This window comes from Ambystoma mexicanum, chromosome 4p, assembly GCF_040938575.1.
Source record: "Ambystoma mexicanum isolate Mex_15411 chromosome 4p, UKY_AmexF1_1, whole genome shotgun sequence".
Lineage (NCBI taxonomy): Eukaryota > Metazoa > Chordata > Amphibia > Caudata > Ambystomatidae > Ambystoma > Ambystoma mexicanum.
The window spans coordinates 1061405929-1061416537 of record NC_090927.1 but is presented as its reverse complement, the minus strand read 5'-3'; the positions used below and the strand labels follow the sequence as shown (position 1 = coordinate 1061416537).

Sequence of the window (10609 nt, the reverse complement as noted above, 5' to 3'; positions counted from 1 at the left end):
TTCTAGCTCCTCAGGTCATAGCCCATGGACCTCAAGGAGTCAACTTCTGACAAAATAAGCTGCACGACTTCTAGCTGCACGCAATCTGTTCTGTCATTGTATAAAAAGTATACCCTATCGATGTCCCTTGAGCTAATTCAGCGCAGCAGAGGAATCTCATGAAGAGAATTAAAATGTTTTTCCTGTTAAGAAGTATTTCACGGCTTCTACCCTCCAGTCTTTCTAAGAGTAATCTGTTCGTGGTGTGGAAAATTGATTTTATATGCCCATTAGTTCTTACAATGTAAACTGCTAAAAGCCATTTATGAAAGCTTTTCTAACTGAAATGACCAGACCTTACTTCACAACGAATACTATGTGCACGATGCACAAAAATGTGCTTGCTTAGCTAAATGAGTAGGTCAGTGGCATGAACTTTGTACGTGTTACTCTGTATATTAGGTCATCACAGATGTGATTTGGGTTTGCTGACCTTGATCAAGATGTTTCCTTAAGTGACTGCAAAATTGCAAAAGCTAAGCGTAATACATAAATAAAACGCCTGACACTAACTTCCCTTTTTGCAAGGAAAGCTTGCTGTTGTGGTTTAGAAGTTGAACTTTCACACAGATGCACGTATAAGCACATGCTATTTTGATCCAGCTGCTGTAAAGAGTGTATCATAAAACTTGTGATAAATCTGCTGACGTGTAATGCACTTTTCCATATATCATTTCTTGACACGTAGGATATTTGTTGAGTTAGCATGATGAAATGATCGAGGGATGTCTGCTTTACATGTATCGTCTGACATTTAGGTATATATATATATGTCACCATTTTGTATTGTCTTTTAAGAGAGACTGCGATAGCTCTGCTATCGTGTCCCTTCCCACTTAAGTGTAATAAATGTGGTTATGCTAAACTGCAAACTTTGAAATCTCTGTTTTGGAATCTAAATCTTTTTCTATTTCCAGACGGGGCAAACTCAAACTGCATTTGTAATTGTTTACAAATTTCGTGACTCTTGGTGTTGGGACTACTTCGTCACAGACGTTTCCAGATGGGCTTGAACCACGGTTGACAAGGAGCGGCCGACGGCTGACAATCATGGAGGCAGCTGCTCAAAATAGGAACCTGGGTAGGAAGCCTGGTGTTTTTCCTGCAGCCACGAGAACTCAGACTACATCTGCCATACTTTTCAACACGTTGACTCGCTGTGACTGAAGTTCCCCGCCTGAGAACCAGCGCGACGTTCACTGACTCAGAGGCTCCAACACAGACTGAGCGTGTGCTGATTGAGAGGCATCTGAAAAATCAGGTGAGACTGATTCTGATTATTCATTAATTGGTTGAAAATGCATTTGTTATTATAACACCACGGGAAAGGTACTGCTTTTAAGCACATCCTAAAAGGTTATAATCTTGTGATCACAAGACAGGTAATTAAGAGTTGTTATGGGAAGTACATTTACCAAGGTGAAATGTTGTGATTTGAGATGTTGTTCCAGAATGCGTTTGAATACCTAAGAACAGCATGTTCCTAAACCTCCAGAAGGTACACCAGGTTGGGAATTAATGATTAAGACGGGGCTAGGTGTAGTACTGGTTTTTGCGTGAATGGCATAAGTATAAAGCCTGTGCCAGTGATCGTACCCTTTGTTTTCCTGTTCATGGTACTTTTGATTTGGACAAAATAGCGTATCTTAGAGAAACATTGTCAGCCAAAGGAGATAAAGAGGCAAGGTCACTGCAATGGGAGACCTACAGACAGTGGGAAGATTATACCAGACAGAAATCCATGAGAGATGCACGGCTAAAGAATAAAAAGCCGCAATCTGAAAAAGATAAAGCTAGAGCATATGAGCTCCAGAAACTGAAAGAATTATGGCGACAGGATAATATAGAGTGTGTGATTCAAGCAGTAGGAGTATATGTATCTGAGCCATGTACTGATGCTACAGCTTCCATGACACACACTGATGAAGAAGCTGATCCCTTACTGGAATGCCTTCTCTCCACTAAGTGACCTCTCCTGCCTCCTTACCATCACTCAGAATTAAATGATGGGTCAAAGGAGCCCCCTCCACCACCAAGTATCCCTAAATACCTGACGCGCAGCATAACTGTATCCCAAAGGGATGAAGCTAAGCACTTTGCAAATGCTTGGATAGCTCAAGGGGAAGACAGGATTACGATAGCCAGGGATAGTGCGCCTCTCAAGTAGAACAGCCTGTGGCAAATTAAATTGTAAAACACTTGTATACCAAAGTATGGATAGCCTATAAAGAGGTTAATGGTAAACAGGAAGGAAATGGATAAGAATAGCCAAGAAGGGATTATTTCTACAGATGACTGCTCAGATATCATAGTGTCACTATTAAGGTGGCTTGTTAAACTTCCCTTACCCATTTTAGTATCATATCAGAACCCTATGAGAGAAGTGCCAGGCTTTGACAGTAATAACCCCACACATCATGTGCATGTACCTTGGAACCGTATGGAATTATTATCCTTTACCAAGTACTTTCCAGATATTACGCAGAATCCAGAGCAGTAGTAAGGCCAAACTAACCGTGTGCTAAAAACTGGACCTCTAACACTGAGTGATGTTGACCAGCTCTTCTCGTGTATATTTCCTCAAGACATCTGGAGGCAGTCCAGAAAGCAGGAGAGTGAAGGACCACCCATTAAATGAACTGCTTTAGAAACCAAGATAGTGACCAAATTCAGGAATGAGCAGGGTTGTTTGCACAATACTATCCTAGCCTTGCCAGAGCACATGAGAAGAATAGAACATATAGCACCCAGAAATCAGATGAACTGGGACAAGCTAACTACCTGTAAGCAGGAAGAAGGAGAATCAGTTGGGAAATATTTTGCAAGGAAAGACCAGGCTTTTAACTCTTTTAGCGGAATGGACCTAAGTACTGCAGAAGGGCAAAAGGCTTTCTGTTCACATTTTGTAGAAGGCTTGCTTCCATACCTTAAACATGACATTCAAACATATGAATCCACACGGCCAACCCAAAATGCTGCTCAGATATGAACTATGGCCAGGTATTATGCGGATAGACAAAGTAAAGAAAAGACTGAGAAGGAAAGAAAGTTGAATAGTTCAAAAACTAGAGCTTGGATGCAACAAGCATTTCCAGACAGAGGACAAGGAACAAGTATGCAGAGGGGAAGAGGAGTGTATAGAAGAAAAAGACGAGGAGTAAGTGCACCACCTTTCAATTGAAGGAGTGGTTCGGATGATGGTTTCCATTATTGCAAGAGTCCGGACCACTGGATAAGTAACCGCCCATTGAGGCCTAGAGGAAGGTCAGTAGGGTGGGTTTTTGCCAGAGGACAGATGAGACAAAGTAATGGTGCAGAAGTTAAAATTGCTCAAGAGCAGCAGATTTATTTTGATCCCAGACAAGGCCAACAATATTCAGCAAGGGATTAATATGAGGATGATACATATTCAGATAATTTTGTAGAATAGGGATGCCCAAGAGAGGGAAAAGGGAGAGTGTAGATTCTACTAGACCACGTAGGACCATATGTCGAGCTATCACTTAAAGATGCGACACCAGGAAAAATGAAGTTCTTACTTGATGCAGGGCTACCCATACATCTATCCCCCATAAATTGGTACCTACTGTGCCTCTCTCTGGGAAGGTAAACACATCAGTAGGTTTTTCTAATAAGCCTTTTTACAGCCCTGTTTCAGAGCCTATTCAATTCTCTATAGGACCTGTTTCATATCTTGATCCTTTTGTGCTTACTGACAAACGTGCTTTGTATCTATTGGGAATAGATCTGCTTAAGAAATTGCCTGCTACTATTTATTGTCCGCCTGATGGGGTCTACCTTACTTGCATGTCTGATTACTTACAAAAAGGCTGCGCATACGCTGCTACTACCACAGGTGTACTTCCAAATTAATTACTAACTGTTGATGAAAGAGTGTGGGCCAAAGGTAAAAATGATGTAGGATGTCTCCAGGTAGAACCTGTTCGCATTACATTAAGAGATAGTGCTATCTACCCAAGAATACCCCAGTACAAAATGACACCACAGGCACTAGAAGGAATCCGCCCAGTGATACAGGATTTCTTAACTAAGGGCATTATCAAACAGATAGCAGGCAGCCCCTGCAACATTCCTATACTTCCTATTCAAAAGAAGGTTAGTGAGAAGGCATCACTTGAATGGAGATGAATAATTGATCAGCCTGCTATTAACAAGATAGTGCTGCCCCAATTTCCAGTAGTACCAGATATGGTTTCTTTTTACCCTGCTCCAACCTACTGCCCAGTATTTTACAGTTATCGACCTTAAGAATGCTTTCGTTAGTGTCCCAATCCATGAGGGTAGTCAGTATTTCTTTGCTTTCAATATAGAAGGAAGGTCTTATACATTCTGTAGAGCTCCACAAGGTTACACAGAGAGTCCAAGTATTTACAGTCAATCTTTAAATGCACAGATAGATTGCTTTCCACTTCCTGGTGGTACATTCCTTTTACAATATGTAGATGATTTACTAATAGCTGCTGACACCAAAGAGCAATGCATAAACTGCACAATCGAACTATTGTTTTTTTAGCCCCCTTGGGTCACAAGGCTTCCCAGAATAAGCTACAGTTTTGCCAACAGCAAGTTACCTATTTGGGCCATCTCCTGTCAAAGGGTCAAAGAATATTACACCGACAGAGAATACAAGCTGTACTTAGTACAGTAGCTCCAACCACTCATCAAGAAGTGAGAGGTTTCCTGGGTATGACTTCTTTTTGCACAATGGATCCCCAATTTTTCTCTCTTAGCAAAACCCTTACTCAACCTTACTACTAAAGAGACTCCAACTACAATGCCATGGTTATCAGAGCACCAAGAAAGCTGCGATATGCTGAAACAGGCTTTGTGCAATTCACCGGCTTTAGTAACCCCCAATTATGCTAAGTGCTTTTCTTTGTTTGTGCATGAAAAATCGGGGTGTGCTTTAGCTGTATAAGTGCAAGGAGATAAAAACAGGCCTTGTGCCTATTTTTCCTCCACCTTAGAAACATTGGCTAAAGGGTTACCAAGATGTCTCAGGGTGGTAGCAGTAGCTGCCCTTTCTGTCAAACAATCTGAAAGTATAGCTCAAGGGCATTCACTGTTTGTGATGGTACCTCATACTATTGATATTCTGATGAATAAGACCCAAACACAGTATATGACAAATGCCAGATTGAGGAGATATTAATTAATTTTACTTGCACCACACATACCGATAAAAATATGTAATTCACTGAACCCTGCCACAGCGCTACCCCTCCCTTCTGATGACCTCACTGTAATGCATGACTGTATCCTAACGACAGATGAGGAAACAAAGGGACGGATAGACTTGACTGATACAGCTTTGATTGATCCTGATGGAACTCTGTATGTGGATGGATTGTGTTTTAAACTGGCATGCGGTACCTCCACAGCTGCCTCTGCTATAACCACATTGAAAATTATGGTTGAAAGTTGTAAAATACCTCAGCACTCTGCCCAGGCCACAGAGATCATTGCATTAACTCGAGCATTTGAGCTCAGCCTTGACTTGAGAGTTAATATTTATACTGATAGCCAGACCTGATAGCAGCAGGTCTTGTGGAACGTTTCAATTCCACCCTCAAGGGAAAATTGGCAAAGATCTGTGCTAATAGCCCTCTCAAGTGGGCAGATGGTTTGTCCCTAGCCCTAATGTCCGTACGTACTGTCCCGCACTCAGTAGTAGGTTTATCACCTTATGAGATAGTAATGGGATGACCTGCCAATGTATGGTTAATTCCTAGCCCAAGAAAACTGTCTAATATCCCTTATCTTTTATTGAGTGATTATTGTTTGGAGCTTACTAAGAGGTTGTCTACTATCCATAAACAGGTCAAAGACTCTTTGCTTAAACCTCTGGAAGGAACAGGCCACTCTATCCAGCCTGGCGAGTGGATCTATACCAACAATTTCCAGCGATCATCCAGCCTACAGCCAAGGTGGAAAGGCCTTGTAAAAGTTCTATTGGCCACTCAGACTGCTGTAAGGAGTGAAGGACATTGTAACTGGATACATGCGAGCCACGTGAAGCGGGCTCATCTATTTCTGGCATGGAATACATCTACTGAGTTACCATGGGAAGAATCTGTGCCGAAAGGGATTGATAACTCCCAAAGACTATCTGTGTGCAACGTTTCCCCAGGTATCGTGCCTCCCAAAGACATCACGAAAGCTGAAGTGACTATGCTGATTGACATGGCTTCTTTTCCTGATTGACATTGCTTCCTTCTCTACAACGGATTGTTCATGGCGGTGAATACCAGCATCTTTAACAAACTGTCTTTGGGGTGAGGCATATGTACACTCCTGAAACTCTTATAACCCTTGATTTACCTCATTCTGTTGGAACGTTTGCTGTGAAGATGTCTCTCACTGCTACCAAAAACCTTTTAAAAAACACTGACTTCAACTCCAGAGCCAAGCACAGGACACCAAAGGGGAGGGCAGACATGGAACACCAGCTACGGTGCTGCGAGGTGGAGACCATCCAGAGGGCCTACCTGGACACCAACCTCCTGAATGACATAGTACTGCAGACTATGCTGAAGGCAGAGGAGAGCTGTTGCCCCTCCGCCTCCTAATTCGAGAGCGTGCTGAAAGATGTTCAGCCCTATATGCGCAAGATTGTGGCCACCTCGATGCTGGGGTATGTGAAGAGCAAAGGTGCGAAAAAGATATGTACTCTCTGGCAATGACTTACCTGGATCGATTTGTGTCCGTGGAACAGCTTTAAAAAAAACAATTGCAACTCCTGGTCGCCACTTGCATGATTTTGGCATCAAAAATGAAAGAAACCATCCCATTAAAAGCGAAAAAGCTCTGCATCTACACAGCTAATTATATCAGACCCTTAGAATTAGTGCAAATGGAACTATTGACATTGAACAAACTAAAATGGGACTTGGCCTCCGTCACTCCTCATGACTTCATCGAACATTTTCTTTGCAAAATACCCCTGACATAGTACACCAAACAGATCATCCACAAGCATACACAGACTTTCTTGGCCCTCTGCGCTACAGACATCAGGTTTATTGTAAACCCTCCATCCATGCTCGCTGCAGGTAGCGTCGCTGCTGCTGTGCAAGGCCTTCACCTTGGTGACACCTAAAGTTTCCTCTCCCAGCAGTGTCTTGCACCCTTCCTTTCACAAATCATCAAGTGTGATCCGGATTGTTTATAGGCTTGCCAGGAGCAAATTGAATTGCTGCTAGAATCCAGTCTACGCCAAGCACAACAATACAATGTCTCTGAGTGCAAAAGCACTGACGACGAGGATAGCATATCTTGCACTCCAACTGATGTACGAGACATGAACATTTGAACATTTAAAGGGACTTGTGCAAATTGATTGCTGCTCTACAAGCTGGCGGAGCAGAGGTGCTTTAAATGTGAAAACCACCGACTCATTCCCTCCTCTGCCTTCTCCTCACACCGGTAGTGGTGACACTGGCTGTGTGCCACATGCGATTGTACCGGAAGAAGAAATATATGAAACTTTTCCGTAACTATGATCTAAAACTCTTATTGTAGAAAGGTCCGTTTGTGCAGAATTGCCCATTAGTTCTTACAATGTAAACTGCTAAAAGCCATTAATGATAGCTTTTCTAACTGAAATTACCAGGCTTTACTTCACAATGAATACTATGTGCACGATGCACACAAACTCGCCTGCTTAGCTAAATGAGTAGGTCAGTGGCATGAACTTTGCACGTGTTAGTCTGTATATTAGGTCATCACAGATGTGATTTGGGTTTGCTGACCTTGATCAAGATGATTTCTTAAGTGACTGAAAAATTGCAAAAGGTAAGCGTAATGCATAAATAAAACACCTGACACAAACTTCCTTTTCGCAAGGAAAGCTTGCTATTGTGGTTTAGAAGTTGAACTTTCACACAGAAGAACGTATATGCACATGCTATTTTGATCCAGCTGCTGTAAAGAGTGAATCATAAAACTTGTGATATATCTGCTGACATGCAATGCACATTTCCATACATAAAGTCTTGACACGTAGGATATTTATGCAGAGTTAGGATCATGAAATGACCACAGGATGATACCTGCTTTGCACGTAACGTCCGAAATGTAGGTATATATATGTCACCATCTTGTATTGTCTTTTGAGAGAGATTGCTATAGCTCTGCTATGGTGCCCCTTCCCACTTAAGTGTAATAAATGTGTTTATGCTAAACTGCAAACCTCTGTGTTGGAATCTCAGTCTGTGGGCGAACTCAAACTGCATTTATAATTGTTTACAGAGGACTCCATCTCCTTCGCCTTCTTAGCCTCCTGCTTACTGAAGATGGTGGAACCTGCTGTGCCTAGTGGCTGGTGATAATTTTCTTCCTTGTGATGGGCACATCGACACTCTTGGCATTTGCCAGAGTCATCCTTCCTGGCTGCTCCCAATAATTTTGAATTTTCGTGGTTCAAAGTGCCTCTCAGGGATTTTGGTAGGCTTCTGTCTTCCTGGGATGAGGCTGCACGGGTGACTGCCCATTTCCCTAATTGGTCCCCCAACTCTTCCTTATTGGTGTTTAGTTTAGACTGGGATACATTAGATAACTCCTCAGCACTATCACCTACTGGTTCAATGTCACTTTGTAGACCCATGCCACGTTTACCTGGGCTTGAAATAGACATAGAAGGGGCCAGTAAGCGATAATTTTCCCCAAAAAAGGATGTCTGTGTAGAAGGTGAGTAGTTCCTCTTCCAGGTGTTGAGTGTGCTTCGGGAACTATCCATAGCCAAACCCACTGCTCTACTTGAGCTGGCATGGCAATTTTCCATCAGTGTTTTTCTTCTTGCCCCTCCCCAGACAAAGCCAGGAACCGTGGCACGTTCTTTCCTAGTTACTATAATTGACCGGGACAGTCCTCCAGAGACAAAACCAATTCACTGGGCCCTTTATGGACAGTATCTGGGGCTGGAGACTCTACTGCATTTCTACTCTCTTTTGGAGGAGAAGTAGTTGATCTTTGCATCCAATCCTTTGGATAGACTCCTGTCCCGTCTGTTTATGTATACTGGGTGTCTAGGGGTGTGGTAGAGGCATTTGACCAGGTTTATAAAGGGGTCGCCTATACCATTCCATCTCATGAAATTCCATTCCAGGCGACTGAATGCCTTTTCAACATCAAGAGGCATGATCAGTATTGGCTCAAGATGGGTGTTAGGCAGCACAATTGCATCTGCTAGACGTCTGGTGTTAGAATTGGCCTGCCTCCCTTGCATAAAGCCAACATGGCCATTTTTTTAAAGAAATGGTATGACTTTCTCGAGTTTGTTTTCTAAAATGTTGGTGTAAATCTTGCAATTAATGTTTATTAGTGAGAATTTTTCGGGTCAGTGGAATCTTTATTGTCTTTCAGTAATACAATAATGTTAGCTTCACCAAAGATCCCAAAGGGAGGGACGATCTTAGTGCAGTACTCATATAACTTAAATAGTCTTAGGAGTAGTGATGGTATAAAGATTTAATAGAATTCTAGAGGGTAGCCGCCTGGTCCTGAAACTTTCCCTCTCTTCATAGAAGAGATTGCTTTCGTTATCTCTACGTCTGAGAAGGGGGGTTGTTTAAGAATTTCAGTCCTACTGGACCCAGTGTTTTTAAAGGGATTTTTTGGAAGAATGTTTCAGTTTCTTTTTGTTTGGGGATCGGAGAGAAGATTTCTGATGAGTACAGGGATCTATAGAATTCTGTAAAAACTTGTGCTGTATCTGAGTCTTTGGTGAAGGTTGTCCACTTTTTTGTTCTTGATGGAGGTTATTTTAGTTTTTTTCTTTTTTGCCTTTTAGGTAATTAGCTAGGAGTTTGCCTGCTTTGTTGGATCCCCAATCATATGTTGTTTTAATGTTCACTATTGTTACGTTTGTCAGGGTTAAGGTTTGGGGTAAGGGACGGCGCTTCCTGTACCCAAAAAGACGCTAAATAGGGAAAAAAATACATTTCCTAGCATGCTTTGGGAGTGTGTAGTTCAGAGGTTTTTTGCGCGGCACTCCAGCTGGGCTTAATGAGGAACTACTTAAAGTCCGCCGCCGCCCGTGCCTCAGTGCAGGTAATTACAGTTTATCAACACGGGCGGCGGCAGCTGAGGACTCCAGCAGATGAGACCGCGTTGGGACGCTGAAGGACTGTGAAGCTCCTCCCCGGGCCGCAGCAGTGATTTACGGCAGTATATGCAGGAAGGAGAAGGAGCCGGGGCCGTGGTGGTGAAACAGCTTTTCCCTTGGTGTTGGGCAACAGACTTCAAGGTCCGGGTGTCCTCGTGAGGCATCCGGAATGCCAGTTAAGTGTATTACTTCATTGGCATTGTTGATGAAGCTTGTGTTCTTTTGGCTGCTTATTTTGTTTCACAAAAATTGCTGAGAGCATTGGAGAAAACACGCCACTAATCTAAGAACTGACAAACATTACGCCTGACTCATTATGCATTTACAAGGAGAGAATCATCTCTAGTTCATTTGATTTTGGGAACATTACATAGTGTCCCACAGCAAGAGGACACGTGTTTCGTGTATTTGTTGTGATTCATTGTTTGTCGCTTCACTGTGCCC

General features: G+C 42.6%; 1 pseudogene; it reads left to right on the top strand.

Annotated features, from left to right (window-relative positions):
- Positions 1–5900: 5900 nt before the first annotated feature.
- LOC138452649 (G1/S-specific cyclin-D1 pseudogene) lies at positions 5901–7372 on the top strand (annotated as a pseudogene).
- The last annotated feature ends 3237 nt before the right edge of the window (positions 7373–10609 follow it).